Source organism: Gymnoscopelus braueri, assembly GCF_963280865.1.
Source record: "Gymnoscopelus braueri genome assembly, chromosome: 15".
In the NCBI taxonomy this organism is placed as follows: Eukaryota; Metazoa; Chordata; class Actinopteri; order Myctophiformes; family Myctophidae; genus Gymnoscopelus; species Gymnoscopelus braueri.
This window is the reverse complement of record NC_137620.1, coordinates 30,290,548-30,309,982: the sequence shown is the minus strand read 5'-3', so window position 1 is coordinate 30,309,982 and position 19,435 is coordinate 30,290,548. Positions and strand designations below refer to the sequence as shown.

Sequence of the window (19,435 nt, the reverse complement as noted above, 5' to 3'; positions counted from 1 at the left end):
ACATCACCAGTAACAGCGACATCACCAGTAATAGCGACATCACCAGTAACAGCGACATCACCAGTAACAGCGGCTCCCACATCGACAACAGCGACATCACCAGTAACAACGACATCACCAGTAATAGTGACATCACCAGTAACAGCGGCTCCAACAGCGGCTCCCACATCGACAACAGCGACATCACCAGTAACAGTGACATCACCAGTAATAGCGACATCACCAGTAACAGCGACATCACCAGTAACAGTGGCTCCAACAGTGGCTCCCACAGCGGCTCCCACAGCGGCTCCCACAGCGGCTCCCACATCGACAACAGCGACATCACCAGTAACAGCGACATCACCAGAAATAGCGACATCACCAGTAACAGCGACATCACCAGTAACAGCGACATCACCAGTAATAGCGACATCACCAGTAACAGCGACATCACCAGTAATAGCGACATCACCAGTAACAGCGACATCACCAGTAACAGCGGCTCCAACAGTGGCTCCCACTGCGGCTCCAACAGTGGCTCCCACTGCGGCTCCCACAGCGGCTCCCACAGCATCTCCAACAGCGGCTTCCACAGTAGCCCCAACAGCGGCTCCCACAGCGGCTCCAACAGTGGCTCCAACAGCGGCTCCCACAGTGGCCCCAACAGCGTCTCCCACAGCGGCCCCAACAGCGGCTCCCACAGCGGCTCCAACAGCGGCTCCCACAGTGGCTCCCACAGCGGCTCCCACAGCGGGTCCCACAGTGGCTCTAACTGTGGCTCCCACAGTGGTTCCCACAGCGGCTCCCACAGCGGGTCCCACAGTGGCTCCAACTGTGGCTCAAACAGTGGCTCCCACAGTGGCTCCCACAGTGGCTCCCACAGCGGCTCCCACAGTGGCCCCAACAATGGCCCCAACAGCGGCTCCCACAGTGGCTCCCACAGCGGCTCCCACAGTGGCTCCAACAACGGCTCCAACAGTGTCTCCCACAGTGGCTCCCACAGCGGCTCCCACAGCGGCTCCCACATCGACAACAGCGACATCACCAGTAACAGCGACATCACCAGTAATAGCAACATCACCAGTAATAGCGACATCACCAGTAACAGCGGCTCCAACAGCGCCCCCCACAGCGGCTCCCACAGCGGCTCCCACATCGACAACAGCGACATCACCAGTAACAGCGACATCACCAGTAATAGCGACATCACCAGTAACAGCGACATCACTAGTAACAGTGGCTCCCACAGCGGCTCCCACATCGACAACAGCGACATCACCAGTAACAGCGACATCACCAGTAACAGCGGCTCCAACAGCGGCTCCCACAGCGGCTCCCACAGCGGCACCCACAGCGGCTCCCACAGCGGCTCCCACATCGACAACAGCGACATCACCAGTAACAGCGACATCACCAGTAACAGCGACATCACCAGTAATAGCGACATCACCAGTAATAGCGACATCACCAGTAATAGCGTCATCACCAGTAACAGCGACATCACCAGTAACAGCGGCTCCCACATCGACAACAGCGACATCACCAGTAACAACGACATCACCAGTAATAGTGACATCACCAGTAACAGCGGCTCCAACAGCGGCTCCCACATCGACAACAGCGACATCACCAGTAACAGCGACATCACCAGTAATAGCGACATCACCAGTAACAGCGACATCACCAGTAACAGTGGCTCCAACAGTGGCTCCCACAGCGGCTCCCACAGCGGCTCCCACAGCGGCTCCCACATCGACAACAGCGACATCACCAGTAACAGCGACATCACCAGTAACAGCGGCTCCAACAGCGGCTCCCACAGCGGCTCCCACAGCGGCACCCACAGCGGCTCCCACAGCGGCTCCCACATCGACAACAGCGACATCACCAGTAACAGCGACATCACCAGTAACAGCGACATCACCAGTAATAGCGACATCACCAGTAATAGCGACATCACCAGTAATAGCGACATCACCAGTAACAGCGACATCACCAGTAACAGCGGCTCCCACATCGACAACAGCGACATCACCAGTAACAACGACATCACCAGTAATAGTGACATCACCAGTAACAGCGGCTCCAACAGCGGCTCCCACATCGACAACAGCGACATCACCAGTAACAGCGACATCACCAGTAACAGCGACATCACCAGTAACAGTGGCTCCAACAGTGGCTCCCACAGCGGCTCCCACAGCGGCTCCCACAGCGGCTCCCACATCGACAACAGCGACATCACCAGTAACAGCGACATCACCAGAAATAGCGACATCACCAGTAACAGCAACATCACCAGTAACAGCGACATCACCAGTAATAGCGACATCACCAGTAACAGCGACATCACCAGTAACAGCGACATCACCAGTAATAGCGACATCACCAGTAACAGCGGCTCCAACAGTGGCTCCCACTGCGGCTCCCACAGCGGCTCCCACAGCATCTCCAACAGCGGCTTCCACAGTAGCCCCAACAGCGGCTCCCACAGCGGATCCAACAGTGGCTCCAACAGCGGCTCCCACAGTGGCCCCAACAGCGTCTCCCACAGCGGCCCCAACAGCGGCTCCCACAGCGGCTCCAACAACGGCTCCCACAGTGACTCCCACAGCGGCTCCCACAGTGGGTCCCACAGTGGCTCTAACTGTGGCTCCCACAGTGGTTCCCACAGCGGCTCCCACAGCGGGTCCCACAGTGGCTCCAACTGTGGCTCCCACAGCGGCTCCCACAGTGGCTCCAACACAGGCTCCCACAGCGGCTCCCACAGTTGCTCCCACAGTGGCTCCCACAGCGGCTCCCACAGTGGCCCCAACAGCGGCTCCCACAGTGGCTCCCACAGCGGCTCCCACAGCGGCTCCAACAGCGGCTCCCACAGTGGCTCCAACACAGGCTCCCACAGCGGCTCCCACAGTTGCTCCCACAGCGGCTCCCACAGTTGCTCCCACAGTGGCTCCCACAGCGGCTCCCACAGTGGCCCCAACAGCTGCTCCCACATTGGCTCCCACAGTGGCCCCAACAGCGGCTCCCACAGTGGCTCCCACAGCGGCTCCCACAGCGGCTCCCACAGCGGCTCCCACAGTGGCTCCAACACAGGCTCCCACAGCGGCTCCCACAGCGGCTCCCACAGTTGCTCCCACAGCGGGTCCCACAGTTGCTCCCACAGTGGCTCCCACAGCGGCTCCCACAGTGGCCCCAACAGCGGCTCCCACAGCGGATCCCACAGCGGCTCCAACAGTGGCTCCAACAGCGGCTCCCACAGTGGCTCCAACAGTGTCTCCCACAGTTGCTCCCACAGCGGCTCCCACAGTGGCTCCAACAGTGTCTCCCACAATGGCTCCAACAGCGGCTCCCACAGTGGCCCCAACACAGGTTCCCACAGCGGCTCCCACAGCGGCTCCCACAGTGGCTCCAACACAGGCTCCCACAGCGGCTCCCACAGTTGCTCCCACAGCGGGTCCCACAGTTGCTCCCACAGTGGCTCCCACAGCGGCTCCCACAGTGGCCCCAACAGCGGCTCCCACAGCGGCTCCCACAGCGGCTCCCACAGCGGCTCCAACAGTGGCTCCAACAGCGGCTCCCACAGTGGCTCCAACAGTGTCTCCCACAGTTGCTCCCACAGCGGCTCCCACAGTGGCTCCAACAGTGTCTCCCACAATGGCTCCAACAGCGGCTCCCACAGTGGCCCCAACACAGGTTCCCACAGCGGCTCCCACAGCGGCTCCCACAGTGGCTCCCACAGCGGCTCCCACAGCGGCTCCCACAGCGGCTACCACAGTGGCTCCAACAGCGGCTCCCACAGTGGCCCCAACACAGGCTCCCACAGTGGCTCCCACAGCGGCTCCCACAATCGCTCCCACAGCCGCTCCCACAGCGGCTCCCACAGAGGCTCCTACAGAGGCTCCCACAGAGGCTCCCACAGATCTCCCAACTGACACCCCTGGATCTCGTAAGTTTTATAAAATGATCTTTAGTTTTCCCTTTTTTTAAAGCATTCATGTTGTAAGTTAAAAAGTGTCAATAGACCAAGTGATGTTCTTAGTACTAAAGGCTACATTTAGTGGTAAAGGTAATAAAGGTCTGTGTGGTGTCACACCCCACACGGCCGCACCCCCAGCCCCCCCTGACGCTCCGCCCCTGGCTATAGAACCCAAGGTTCTACTCATGTCATCAACAATATCATACCCGTCTGTATTTTAATTCTGGGATATTTTACCTGTAGGTCACGTCATAGGTCTGAGGATGGGGCTCTCTTCAGAGACATCTTTAACCGAAGAAGACATCGAGAATATTGTGTTGCCACAGGTACTGTAACCAAACTATGTATGATAATTTAATAGAGAGAGAGAAAAGGAGAGAGAGAGAGCTATGCGAATCACATATTTGAATGAAATCATGATTCATGATTATTCATGAGGTCTTGCTGATGTAATCCTTTTGTTAGACAGGAAGTGATTGAGATTGGATTTTTGGGAACTTTTGAAGTAAAAATACACAAACATTGTTGTATTATATATCTCCTTTGTGACCATAGATATGCTCTAGGAGTGTGAAAAATATCTAATTTCATGTTGTCTTTAAACTCTTTACAAACGTACAATATTTCATATTTTCTCAGCACGTCATGCAAGCTATTTGACAGGACAGTAATGGTACTATAATGATTATCGGACTGAAAGGTAACCTGAGTATTAACTTACCGAACACACAGAGACATGATATTTATCAGTCAAACTACGTATCAGTCAAACTATTTCTCCAGCTTGACTTCCTTCAAACTACGCCATCTAAACCAGTTAAAACAAAAGATATCATAGCCGTTATCACAAATCAAAAACATTGTTTTTGTTTTTTTCCCTTCCAGTTTAAAGAGGAACTGGTCAAACTGGGGCTGCCAGCAGACATTATACTGAAGCTGACAAACGTTAAAGACAAGGAGTGACAACTACAGCTACAACACCCCCTTCTGGTCATCTCTATTTGGTCTTTCTCTGTAACTTTAAGCATAAATGGAGCTTGGAGATTAATTTTTATTTCACAATTTAAAAGTTGTGTTTCACTGTACATAAACAATGTTAAAAATGACTAATTCAATATAGGCCTACTATTGTCACACACAAAGGAAAACTGCAGAAAAAAGTTAGACCGATTCAGATTTAATATTTTTATGTAACAGTGAATTGATTGGACTTTGTCATCAAACTTTTTTCAAAATGTTATTCTTAAAGCAAACAAAAACAAGTTCATTTTCTGTTTCAACATTATTATTATTATTATTATTATTATTATTGTTGTTCATATTTAGGGTTGCTGAAAGTTTTATTTTGTATAATTCCATGTAAGAATGGAAATAAAAAAAAAGGAAATGAAGAGTTTGGTCAGTGGATCAACATACTGAAAGTGGGAATACACCCATGTTCCCTGCTCCAGACCCGCTGAAAGAGAGCCTTACAACACCTCTTTGATCTCGCCACAGAAGTCTCACGTGGAACATGTTTTGTGCGTGCTTCATCAAAACCCATTATGAGGGTTTAATGCCTGAATATACAGTAGTGTTCTGGACTGTCCGACTGTTGGCCACCCGATGGCAAGCTTCATTCTTCTTGTGTGTTGTTAACTCGTCAGAGCACATCAAAACTAATTCCAAATGAACTGTAAGTTGGTTTGGGCAAATAAATGATTGAATATTGAATGTTATACAAATATCTTTCATTTACAAGGCTGTTACTCTCAATTGCTCTACCATCTGATCTCTAACTGCCAACGCTTAAGCCTACACTATTGTTAACCATAATAGGTCCCTGGGAGCAAAATAATGACACCCTGTGTATCTGGAAAGTATCCCTGCAGATGACCTAACCAATTAATTATCCACCCTCTCTGTGTTAATTTAATTAGTGAGGTCTACTGTGGTGTTTGGGGGAAATGAAAGCCTGAACGCACTTGGATCTCCATGGATCATAACTGAACACCACTGCTCTATACACAGGTTCGGTTCTCCCTGGAACAAACTAATAGAGAATCATCTGTAAACTAGAAAAAGTGCTCCTCGGAGCACAGGTCTCCGCCAGGTCAGGTAGGCTATTGTGGCCTCCTGGTAGCGCTATAATAGGCCAACGTGAAAAAGGTGCCATTTCTTCTTAGGCCTTGCACGACAATCGGAGACTGACTGCATTCATGATTTGAGGCATTTTGTTAAAAACATGTGTTTCGCTAAATTAGACCTGTTGGTGGCGCTATAACAGCCCAATGTTAAAAGGGTGGTATTTGTTCCTCAATATAGTGTGAATGTGCGTGCAAAGTTTGAGCTCAATTGGACGGTGCGTTCATGATTTGCGGAATGTTGTTCAAAACAAGCCAATAATGCAAACTTTAGATGTCAATCTTAGCCAATCAGTATGGAATATGAAAAATCAAACACATCCGTCGTGATCACATGACTATAGAGATCATGTGCACCGATTTGTGTGAAATTTGGATAAAATTGGAAGGAGTAGTATATATTATTTTTTTTACATAAGTCGGCCTCCTGGTGGCGCTATAAAAGGCAGATGGGAAAAATGCAGGGCAAAGGTTTTTCCTTGACCTCTAAGGAGTGTGCATACAAAGTTTTACACAGATCGGTGCAATTATAGGTAAAAACACGAATTGGCCTGTTATAGCGCCACCATGAGGCTGATTTGAAAAAAATAAAATGGTAGTTCTTCCTCGGCCTACTGGGAATGTGCGTGCAAAATTTCACGGAAATTGCATGCTGTGTTCATGATTTGAGGCATTTTGTTCAAAACGGAGCACTCCTGCAAACTTTGGAAGACATTTTTAGCCAATCAGTATGGAATATGAGAAATCTGAAAGACCCGTTTCGTTTAATGACTTTAGAGATACTGTGTACTGATTTGCGGGATTTTTGGACAAAATCCGTAGGCGCTATAAAAGGCCCATGAGAAAAATTTGGGGCAAAGGTTCTGAATTGGCATCCAGGGAGTGTGTGTGCACAGTGGCGCTGTGATCAAGCCAACGGTGGCAGAGATTAGCTGGTCACAGACGGACGGACACACGGACACAAGGACGGACGGACGGACGGGGTGGAAAACATACTCTCTCGCCATGCCTTTCGGCCTGGCGGAGACAATTAGCCTGCTAGCAAGCTAGCCTACCCGTTTCTAGTGGCATCAGAAGGTGACCAGAAATATTAACATGTGTAGACTGAGACAATCATAATACAGAAGTTTGTTGTTCATTGACAAGAATCATGAGGTTTTTCAGGGTTCGATTAGCTGGGGGGATGGGGGGAATCCATGCCTCTGCTTTTGATATCCCCTCTGGTCATTCATTTATATTGCCAGTGGGGTTACATTTTAGCCTATCCCTGCTTCTGTCAGACTGAATTAAAAACATGCATTTCCTTTTGGGAAATATAGACTGTAGAATGTAGATATGTTAGATATTTATGTTTGATAATATCACAATTTAACTATTTAATTTAAAAGAAAATGTATGTTACCATATTAACCCGAAAAATAGCAAAAGTGTTGCACACTGGCTCCATATGCAATATACCTTTGATAATTGTTTTGGCCGACCAGCCTTTTTCAGAGTCAACAAATGAACCACATTAAGCCTGAATTTCAAGCTTTATTAATCTAGTCTAGTGCATTGTTGTTCAAGTTTTGTGAAATAGCTGTTAGTTCAATGACTTCAATCGTAAATCAATGACCTTATCCACAGTTAATTCAACACATACGTTTGTATATGGACTCATTTTAATTACCCTGCAGTCAAATAAAATACAATAAAATAAATACAATAAGATATAATCAATTGAATTATATTACTGAAATAGTGTGTGACCATGAATCATAATTGTTTCACAATGACTCATGTGATATGTCATTGTCACTCCGTTATAACACTATAGTTCATCTTGTTGTTAGATGTTCGATAATATATTACCGAAGTTCTTGAGATTATAAAAAATTACTGACAACAAGGGTGTTTTCAAATAAGAGTAATAAAAAAAGCCTGCAGATGTGATTATTCTATGGCTTCCCTTCATGGTGGCATGCCCTTTTTTGCTGTTTTTTTTCCTGCTGAGCGCACGGTTCTGAGCGGAGCATGGAGCGAGAGGTGTGCAAATCAAGGTGAGCGACGGAGCAGGGGCGAGCGGAGCTGGGGCAAGCAACATGAGCGGATAGCGAGTGTGATAACAGCCCCCTGGAGCGGGGAGCAGCATTTTCCCCCACTCCACTCCGCTCTTATGCTCTGGTGGGAGGGCCATCGCCAGTGCCAGCAAGCAAATAAAAAATGTGAGCAGGCACATAAGTGATTTATCCACCTTCATTTGTACATTGTATTCAATGTATTGAGGCACTTACCATTCTGCAAGATATTCTTATACAATTTTCACCTGCTGCTAAGGAATCTGCAATTGAGTTCATGGTCTTTTATAGGAATATGTGAACACGCATTCAGTCTGGCTTTACCACTCCTCTGCACAAAGCGGGCAATGCACTAGATCCCAATAATTACAGACCAATCTCAATGATCTGTTCCATAGCAAACATCTTTGAACATTTTATTTATAATCAATTATCTAAGTATCTCATCAACAATAATATTGTATCACCTTTTCAATCTGGTTTTCGTTCCAATCATTCTACAACTACTGCTCTATTAAAACTCACAAACGATATTTTTTCTGCATCTGGTAATAACAATCTGACAGGTTCAATCTTTATCGATTTAACAAAAGCATTTGATCTGGTCGACCACTACCTTCTATTAGACAAACTGTACTCTATTGGTCTCTCACGCAATGCCCTACTTTGGTTTAACTCATATCTTCACAACAGAAAACAGTGTGTTGTTATACAGGACAATAAATCTGATTTAGCAGTACAGCAAGTTTCTATATTTCAGTATATATCCTGGCTCGACAAAGTCTGGCTTGACAAAGTCTAGCTCGACAAAGTCGCTCCTTCTCAGCCTGGCTTGGCATTCGTGGAACGGAATAAACCAGGCTGTATTGAGCAGACTTTAACCTCATCAAACCTGGATTTGGCTTAACTCCAGGATTATTTAATTCCGCTTTTGTGAAACAGGCCCCTGTGCGCATCAATTAATTCAATGCACTACAGGTGTGCAGTCACACCTAGCTCTGAGCCCAGTTTGACTGACTGCTTACGAGCATGGTCAAACATAAGCTTCAAAAGAGTCAGTGTCCCATTCACTTCCATTCTATGGGAGCAAGGGGGTGTCCCATAGTGGCGTTATGATGCACCACTTTCAACGCACCTGAAGCATGGAGTTCAGCATTTGTGAACTTTACCCGGGTGTCAACAATAGGAAGGAAGTAGCGTGGTCGACCTTACTTGGGAGGCATTTCGCTTAGAGTGTTCTTCCAGTGAGCCGACCACTCCAACATAGACAAACTACAACACCAGGAAAATGGCACTGCCCGCAACCTGCACGTCAACCCAAGGCTATGATAGAAGAAGGTAGGGTCAGTCCACAGGCCTGTCAGGCGCCATTGACGCACACGCATGGGAGGCAAAACTGGAGCCGGAAGTTCGGTGAAATCCATTCAAGTCAATGACAGCCGGCTGGACCAGCTTGTGAACAACAAACACTATTTCTGAACAATTGCATCCTTTGTCAATTAATCGGTTGAGGAATATAAAAGAAGACATATCACAAGTTGTTTTCTGATCATTTGTTTTTCGAGAATTTTAGTGAGGCATCTTAACAGCGCCATGTATCGTTTCTGGCTAGGCAGTATCGGGAGATTTGGTTGTCAGGCTGTCAATGACCGACAGTCTTGCGATACTTTGGCACGTTCAAAAAAGTACTCTTTAGATATACCTCAATAAAATTATACAGTGTACACATCGAAAGCAACACAGCAGAAAACAATGTGTGACATGCCGTCTTTTATTTTCCTGGGCAGAGTATTTTACAAAGGTCGCAGTTGTTCAGAAATAGTGTTTGTTCATAAGCTGGTCCACCTGACTCTCATTAACTCCAATGCATTCCATCGAACTATCGACTGCAGTTTGCGTCCCAGTGTCCCAGTGCGACGAATCTGCCGGCTGGAATTGCTGGATAGCAAAAATGACATAAATGACTGTACCTTCTTTTTAATAACCTTGAGTCAACATGGGAAACGGATGTGTCTGACGGCCCAACATGCGCTGGCTACGATACTTCTGACACAGATATGTGACTATACCCTTATCCTGTGTGCATTGGCTCTGTGTAACTGTATACTCGGGTTTCCAGAAGGTGGAATACCCATTTAAGTTTTCCCATGGATTTATTTGATTGGCTCTGCAGCAGAAACACATACAAATGTGTTTCCGGTTTAAATTCTTCTTAGGCCAGGTATGTGATGGCTAAAATCCAAGGGTTACCCACCCTACAAACGTCATGTGCTGGTGTGGTGAGAACCCAAATGCAGGACAGCCAGGCAAGGTGGTGTTTAAACCCCATTATTAGGTGTTTTAATACAGGACACAGGTGAACAAGAACATGAACTAAAACGTATGTTTACGTATGTAAACACGGTTTTATGAATGAAAGTGAACCTGTAACCATGTGACAACTACCCTCGGATCAGGAGCATTATACCAGATTAATCACACCTGTAAGTGTGTCATGCACCCACAAACATTCTCCCTCTTTCTACCGACTGGGAAGGCATGACAGGGCCAGCCTTCACCGCCGAGTGACAATGAAGGGTTACAGGTTCACTTTCATTCCAGCCTGATCTCCAGAGATATACGTAACATTGCACGGATCCAGTGCACTTCATTCCGTGGATAGTCGCCTAGAAACCCCAAAATTGCGTGCATATGTACGGCGAGTCCCACGGTGGGCGTAACCAGTCGCAACCCGGAAAAACCCGGAAGCAGAGCAGTCCCCACAAAAAAAATTACGATTCTGTGCCTATCGGTACATAACTCAAACGGCGCTGAGTAGGCACAGGCGAACGTCACACCGTTCAGGACGGCAACTCGGTCGCCTTAGCTCCCTCGGTGGTCCTTCACGGGGTGACAGTTCGCCTGTGACTGCGTGCCTCCGAAATGGTTTTGTCACAAAGGGAGCGCCGTACATATGCACGCAATTTCGGGGTTTCGAGGCGATTATCCACGGAATGAAGTGCACTGGATCCGTGCAATGTTACGTATATCTCTGGAGATCGGGTTGTTCATTCATAACCTCCTAGGGTCCCGGTCCAGAGCAGAGGCCCTTGGTGGAGAAGATGGGGGAGACATGCCAGCAGCCACTGCTGCCTGTGAGAGCAGAGGCTCAAGGGAGATATCACCCAGCACAGGACCCCGATCCTGCTGGAAGCTGGAATCAGCCTCAACCTCCTCTTCCTCGTCATCCATCTGCCCAGAGGAGCCGCAGCCAAAGCTGTCGGTCCTATCCAGGTTACCTGAGGCAGTAATAGAAACAGCATCAGGATCTGGGAGCCTAGATGGAGGAGCCTGGCGTGGCGGATTCAGAAGGCGGTGCTGTTGTGCAGTGGTCCGTTTTGAACAAAATGCCTCAAATCATGAACGCAGCTTGTGATTTCCATGACATTTTGCACACACATTCCCACTAGGCTGAAGAAGAAATGCCACCCCTTTCACATTGGCGATAGCGCCACGAGGAGGCCACAATAACCTACCTGACCTGGCGGAGACCTGTGCTCAGAGGAGCACTTTTTCTAGTTTGAACTGCTTTAAGGTCAACCAGATCTTTGAATTGTAATGCTTTTAATTAATAATAATTGTAGTGGAGTAAAAGTACAATATTTGTATTTGTATATTTTTTATTGTCCTGAGATGTAGTGGGCTAGAGGGAAAAGTTAAAAAAATCGCTTAAATCGGAAATATTCCAGTAAAGTAAAGGTATCTGAAATGTGTACTTAAGTACAGTACTTGTGTATGTGCACTTAATTACTTTCCACCACTGCAAGTACTTCAACTGTATGACCACAAGCGGTTTGGCCTTGTAGGCAACAATGGTCACACTGATGAATAAAGACCAGCGGCTTCAACTTCTGTAACCTTATCTAGTCCACAAACACCAAAAGTAAGTTACGTTGGAACTGGCAAATCGACTATGGTAAATAATACATCTCCCCATGACTGTAAAACCTCTTTTATTTGTGCACAGGTGTCAGCTTGTAGATCTGCAATAGCCATATTCGGTGTGCTAACAGTGGTACAAATGCACTGATAACCTGAACCTCAAATTAAACCCATACTAACCAAGCTATGTCACAAACAAATTTAACTACTATGAATATATCAATAACCAATCATAGCCTTTCTTCTTCACCTACATTATAAAGACACTTATTGCAGTCATGACAAGCAAACGCAGGACCATAAAGCAAGCAATAGAGAGTGCACAAGAGAAGCATATCAAAAGTTACATCTATCCACATAAAACCACCACGCATGAAACATTACCAGAAACAAGACAGACCAGTTCATACCTAGGAGATCAAACAGATAATATCACAATCGCAACCACTGTTGTGATTGTGACAAATATGCTATTACAAACTACACCCAAACCAACAACCTCCTCGAAAGCACAAACCGCAGAGAAACCACTGATGGCATTGGCTTCAGTGATATTGGCTTCAAACCACTAATGGCATTGGTTCAGTATCCTCTGAAATCAATGCAAAGCTGTTCCAAAACATAATGTAGGTAGCTGTAGAAGCATCTGCAATACTGATGCAAACTGAAACTGCATCATTGCTGAACACAGATCGCCTACAGAATATAGAACAAACAGGATATCAATGACAAACCCAGCTCTGACCATGACAGTGCCAATACAGGCGCAAACTACACACCCGTCTATCTATGACAATGCATCCATCCGCCACTTCACTGAAATAATCTTCCATTTGTGAGTCAACATGGGAGCATCAGCCATGACATCACTACCTTCATCACCATCCTCATCAAAGTTACTATCTTTATTGCAGACAACAAAGACAACCATTGCAGCTCTAAGACTGGACAAAAGACAACATATTGTATAGCACACCATTTTACATCTTCTGGAAACCTTGGATTCAGTCGAGAACAATTCTACAAAGATTTCAGGTGTGATGGCTGGTCAAACCAAATCCCTCATGGCAATGTTCCTAGAGTTATGGACCATAGTACTTTAACCACTTTCAACCGGCATCCCTATTTTGGGCATGTCATTATGCAGTAGTTAACCATTTTCAAACATTTTCAAAAATATCACAAATAGCTGAACTGCAAGCTTGTAGATTGGCTATTTGCACAGTGCAACACCATCATACAACAAAATATAAAATAGGGCTTAAGTGGTTAACATCTCCCACTACTATGACTGCGGTTCAGATATTTTCAATTGCTGTCCCCCCTTCATCCTGTCCTATATTACAAACATAACATTCGGACTTGCAATATGATTAAAAACAAAAAGTAAAATCATACTGCCTCTAATGATGCTGCTGCTCACCCCCTCCCCCACCTGCCCAGCTGATGGCCCGGCTGAAGAGAGTCTTTGTCTCTCCCCAGCTGTGGAATGTTGTCGCTGATTGGCATCGTTAAGTTGTAGCACAGACATGGAGAGAGGCTATAAATAACCACATTTGTAGTTACAGCTCAAAAGAGTTTATTTTCCCTTACCAAGTGAGGAATATACTTACAGGGTTTTTTTCAGATAAGAAGAGCATGGTAGAAAGATGTGTAATCCACTATGATCTCAATTCACAATGCATTATCTCTGTCTGTCTGTCTGTCTGTCTGTCTGTCTGTCTGTCTGTCTGTCTGTCTGTCTGTCTGTCTCTTTCTCTCTCACTCACACAGTGTTATCGACACAATTAAGCAGAGAGAGACAGACTGGATAATGGACTCATAAACACACTGAACCCCCAGTCTGTTTGTGAGAGAAAGAGGCCAGCATTACAGTAATTGCTAAACAATATCTGGCTATATACGAATCTGGACTCATTCTTAGACCAAACTACTATCCAAACTAATAGACCCCTTAACAGACGACGTCACACTGGTTGCAAGCGTCATACTGGTTGCAAATGAAACCCATTCTATCAGGTCTCGCTAGGGCGCGCAGCACTAGCCAACACACAAGAGGGGGTTGGGGTGCGCTGAAACCAGCGCACCCCGAAACAACAGGTTGAGAATTGATTGCATGAAACAATCACCTGTGCATCCAGTCGCAATGTTAGTAAACATCTAATTACTTTTAATGCAGTAATGCTATTTTTTCATTTCATTTAAACTTTTCTTTCTTCTTTTAAAACCTTTTCTTAGGTCTTAAAAGTCTTTACATTGTCACTTCACTTCACATAGGTGACACTTAAATTTAATTTAATTTAATTATATTATGAAAATAACTGCAGATTCAGAAACTGGTCCCTGACATCGACAAGTTGGTTAAAGCAAAGAGATGTCAGGTGTCTGGAAGCAGCAAGTTTTTAGATCAGTGGTTCTCAACCTGTGGCCACATGATTTTGGGGGGGTCCCCATGACAGTGAAGTGACAATGTAAAGACTTTTAAGACCTAAGAAAAGGTTTTAAAAGAAGAAAGAAAAGTTTAAATGAAATGAAAAAATAGCATTACTGCATTAAAAGTAATCAACAAACTATACTATAAAAACTGGTCAAACATTGGCCAAATTGTCAAATAATATAAGAGGCAAACATTTTGAAAATAGCCGATCTACAAGCTAACAATGCCTCAATGCGAGGCGTTGTGAGCTTGTAGATCGGCTATTTTCACAATATTTATCTGTGGAATCAGGGTGGGGGATCCCCAGTTCAAATTTGATTATTTTTGGGGGTCGCCGCCTGAAAAGGTTGAGAACCACTGATTTAGATTACATTGCATGAACGTGCATGTCCGCGTGCCCACATCAAGTCACTTTTTGACCAGTGCGGCCCACACCCCAAAATGACTTTGACACCCCTGATCTACTGCGACTGCCGACTGTATAACCTTAGTCACCCTGTAGGTGTGTGTGTGTGTGTGTATGTGTGTGTGTGTATGTGTGTGTGTGTGTGTGTGTGTGTGTGTGTGTGTGTGTGTGTGTGTGTGTGTGTGTGTGTGTGTGTGTGTGTGTGCGTGTGCGTGCGCGCACGTGCACGTGCACGTGCAAGTGCACGTGCATATGTGGGGGACAAATGTCACCTTAAGCTAGGTTCAGGCGTTAGGGTTGGGGTTGGAGGTTGGGGGGTATGGTTTGACTAGTAATTAAAGTAACTTATGAGTGATTTAGATGTCTAGTAGTAACCTTGAACCTGCGGAAGGTCAAATGTGGATACTCTACTGATGACGTACTGTATGACATGTTTTGGAAGCCAATAATTCAAGAACAAGACTTATTGTTTTCAAACCAATTCTGCAAAATGAAGGATGACTGATGCTTTGCATGGTGGTACAGCATAACAAGTTTGAAACATTTTGAACAAGGAAACAGCTTTACCAAGGGGGATACACCGTTTGCATTACTGACACGCACCTTTGAAACTGCGGACAAAGAAGATTCTCAGACTTCCTGCTGACTATTACAAGGAACTGACACAGGTGACCGCCATCCTTTGTTTGGCGTTTATCAATGTGATGACATATTTCTGGAAATGATTGTCACCCCTACATAATGCTTCTTCCCCCATATATAAGTTCTTACTGAAAGTGCTGTCACTAAAGAGGTGCACCACAATCAACCAATTCACTTGACTGGGATTTTGATACAGCATAACGGAATATAAATACAAATTATAAAAGGGCACAATTCATGAGCTCTGACTTTGACGTTTTCTCATTTTGAGTAAGTACACCTTTTATAGTACACACGTTTTAGTATCAGATGCTTTTTCTCCTAAAAGTGAAAGGGTATAGGTATGTAACCTATACACACATATTTGCTATATTCTCGGTACATGTGTAGCTGATCCTAAATAATTGAATTGTATTCAACAGTGCATATTATTATTAATCTATTCTTTTTGTAATCCATTGTGAAATCCTGCTGATTGGTTTTCATTATTATTTATTTTAGTTTGGTCCACCTTGGACTAGGATTAAGCATATGGTGGAATCCTTATCACTCCATTTTCCATTGTTATCTATATTAGTTCATTTTCCAATACTGTGTTTATTAATATGAATTCATATTCAAATATATTATTAAAGTATATTCACAACCACTTTATATGAAGATGCATAACGCTTATATGAGCATATAAGTTTACACATAGTAAATGCATGTACTGTACAGTAAATGCATGAATGCAGTAAATTAAAATGGACAGTTTTGTCATTGAATAGGATTTCAAAATTGTAGGGTACCCTTGAATTTCCCACAGGGTTTTGGGAAAGATGTGGTCATTCTTGTCCTAACAACAGCTATAATTGTGTACAAGTTGTATTAATATAGTAAATTATACCCTACATTCAGAGCCTATTTGTTAGCAAAGCAGTGCCCAAATTAAGCCTAATATTTACTTTGACATATGACAATGTCACTCGCTGAAAATAACGGATTTTCAACTAAATAGCATGATGCATTGTGTCAAGTATAAATTTGGCTTTAGACAGTAATATTCATGTTAACAAGTCAGTGATTTAATTCAGTGGTTCTCAACCCTTTCTGGATCAGGGCCCACTTGAAAATCTTGAAAGCGTTCACAGCCCACCGATCACCGAACATGGCAACCTTTGGGCCTTTCGGCTGCCGAGGTCAGATGGGTGGGGCGTGTGCATTTTCAGAGCCTGTTTATTTTAATAATCAATCAATCACATATTCCAGCTTGGATCAATGTAACCAACATAGTTTCATTTAAGTTGCTATTCAGTACGAAAACAATTTATTTCACAATGAAAACTAATTTTAAATAAAAAATACCATGTCATTTTTACATTATTTATATCCCAAGACTACTTACTTTGAATTAATGTTATGTTACACACACAATTATTGATTAAATTGAATTACAAATCATATTAGTTAATAGTTAATATCTTGAAAATGCATTTGAGTACCTGCACTGAATAGGAATTTACCAGTTACAGTGTAACAATGCATATTCACAACATTATTGATCATGTAATAATCATGTAATAATGCAACTTAAAGTGTATATATGGAGATCTCTGTATCTGTCAGTCCTTGTCCCTTTTATGCCCATATATGGAGATCCCTGATGTCAGAGATCTCTGTATCTGTTAATCCTTGTCCCTTTTATGCCCATATATGGAGATCTCTGTATCTGTCCATGTCCTTATTATGCCCATATATGAACATCCCTGATGTCAGAGATCTCTGTATCTGTTAGTCCTTGTCCCTTTTATGCCCATATATGGAGATCCCTGATGTCATCAGTATATGCCCATGGGCATGCCCCCTTTTGTGTGACGACATTAAAACAATTTTAATATAGGATATCTCTTGTTTCCGTGTTGATGTTTCTGTGAGCAGAGAGCTTTTGTTTCACCCCCGTCTCCTGACATCATTATATATCAGTATATGTTTAACTTGCGTGCTTCACTTCATGCAGGACATTGATTTTATCGCTAGGAAAGCATTCTACGCTCTTTTGATCTCACCACTTAAACACTTACACCCAGGACTAATTCAGGGCCATTTAGCGCTTTGCACTCGGAATTGTAGCATATTCAAAATAGCAAATTAGCGCTGGGACACACCCACCTGACACAAGTTAAGACCTAGCACCAGGTGTTAAGTTGCATCCTCAAAATAGGGTCCTATATCTGATATCTGCTAAGTGATGTCTCACCCGCACAGGAGATTGTGATTCTATATCTGTTGCTATTTTTTATCTGCTGCAAATATGTCTCTACCTTCATTTTTTTTTACTATTAACCATGCATCTTATATTTATATTTGACATTGCTCATAGTGTATGATTGATATTTGACACTTGACATATGTTATTGCTTTTTCTCCTTGTTTCTTTCCATCTCTATTCTTGACCCTCTTCTTGAACTGTAAAAAGTTGGGAGTTTTTGGATATTACTCCTTCAGACTTTATCCAAATTTCACTCAAATCGGTACACATGATCTCTATAGTCATGTGATCAAGACGGATCTGTTTGATTTTTCATATTCCATCCTGATTGGCTTGTTTGATGAAGTGTCCCGTTTTTAACATAATGCCGCAAATCATGAACGCAGCGTCCGATTGCGGTGAAACTTTGCACGCACATTTGCACTACATTGAGGAACAAATGCCACCCTTTCAACATTGCCCTATTATAGCGCCACCAGGAGGCCAATTCTTTGCATATTACTCATTACAAATGTTGTCCAAACATCACGCAAATGGGTACATATTATGTCTTTATTCAAGTGATCAAGACGGATCCGTCCGATCCGTCCGATTTTTCACATTCCAGCCTGATTGGTGAATTCCCAACAGGCGCACAATAACCTACCTGACCTGGCGGAGACCTGCTCGGAGGAGCACTTTTTCTAGTTTTGTATTAGATCTTCTCTCTACATATTGTGAAGGCAAATAGTGTTGTTTTGAATTATATTCTTTTTTATTTTGTAGATTCAAAAGGCGAAAGGATGGGGTTTGGACCAATACTAACAACCTTGTTCATTCTTATGGGTAAGTTGATTTATGAGATAATAATTTCCCCTATTTTTTATTTTATTTTTATTTTAAAAAGCTTTTCAGAGGGGAGAGACATTACATCACATCACAGTGTGTGCAAGCAGTTCATACAAAATCCCAGTGGCAAACAGAAGTGTGTCTTTTCAGTACATAGATTGTCCGTCAGTGGTCATTGCAATCATTTACTGTACAGTTTGCCTGCTAGCAGTAGTGACAGTCTCTTCGTCTGATCTGGCAGTCCAGGTCGCTTCTTGACCCCTTCACCAGACCCCCGGGTTCGCATAGACATTAAAGGAAAGGAAAAACCATGATGTATACATGTATATAACACAATATTTTTTTAATAATGCAATAAAATGAAAACCAAAATAAATCATAATTATGTTTGTTGGATACCATTTAATCCTATTCTAAAAGAAAATGAAAAAAGAAAGAAAAAACAACAACGAAAGAACAACATGCTTATTTATCAGTCTCTGAGTCAAAGTACAGGTGTTCAACCTAGTGGAGTACTGATTTAACCTTCTGGGGCGCAGTAAGTAATGTTTGGATCGATTCTGTCCTTGCGCCCTGTGCTCTAGCACTGGACGCCTCCAATCTCAGGACTTAGTAGTTGTAGGACAGCTTCCAACAATGAATATTAATGTTATGAGGTGGTTTCCATCTCATTACAAGCATTTTCTTTGCTGCCGTTAAACCGGCCAGAAACAACTCTCTTTTTGTGAGGCGTTAATCTTAGAGATGAATCATCATTTAATAATACAATGTGTGGCAAACAAGGTATATTTATCTCCGTTATGTCAGTG

At 44.3% G+C, this 19,435-nt stretch overlaps 1 protein-coding gene across 1 annotated transcript in view; it reads left to right on the top strand.

Moving 5' to 3' along the window:
* Positions 1 to 19,435, top strand: part of LOC308101480 (uncharacterized protein) — a 90,202-nt gene that overhangs the window by 50,205 nt on the left and 20,562 nt on the right. The gene's annotated exons all lie outside the window — the stretch shown is intronic.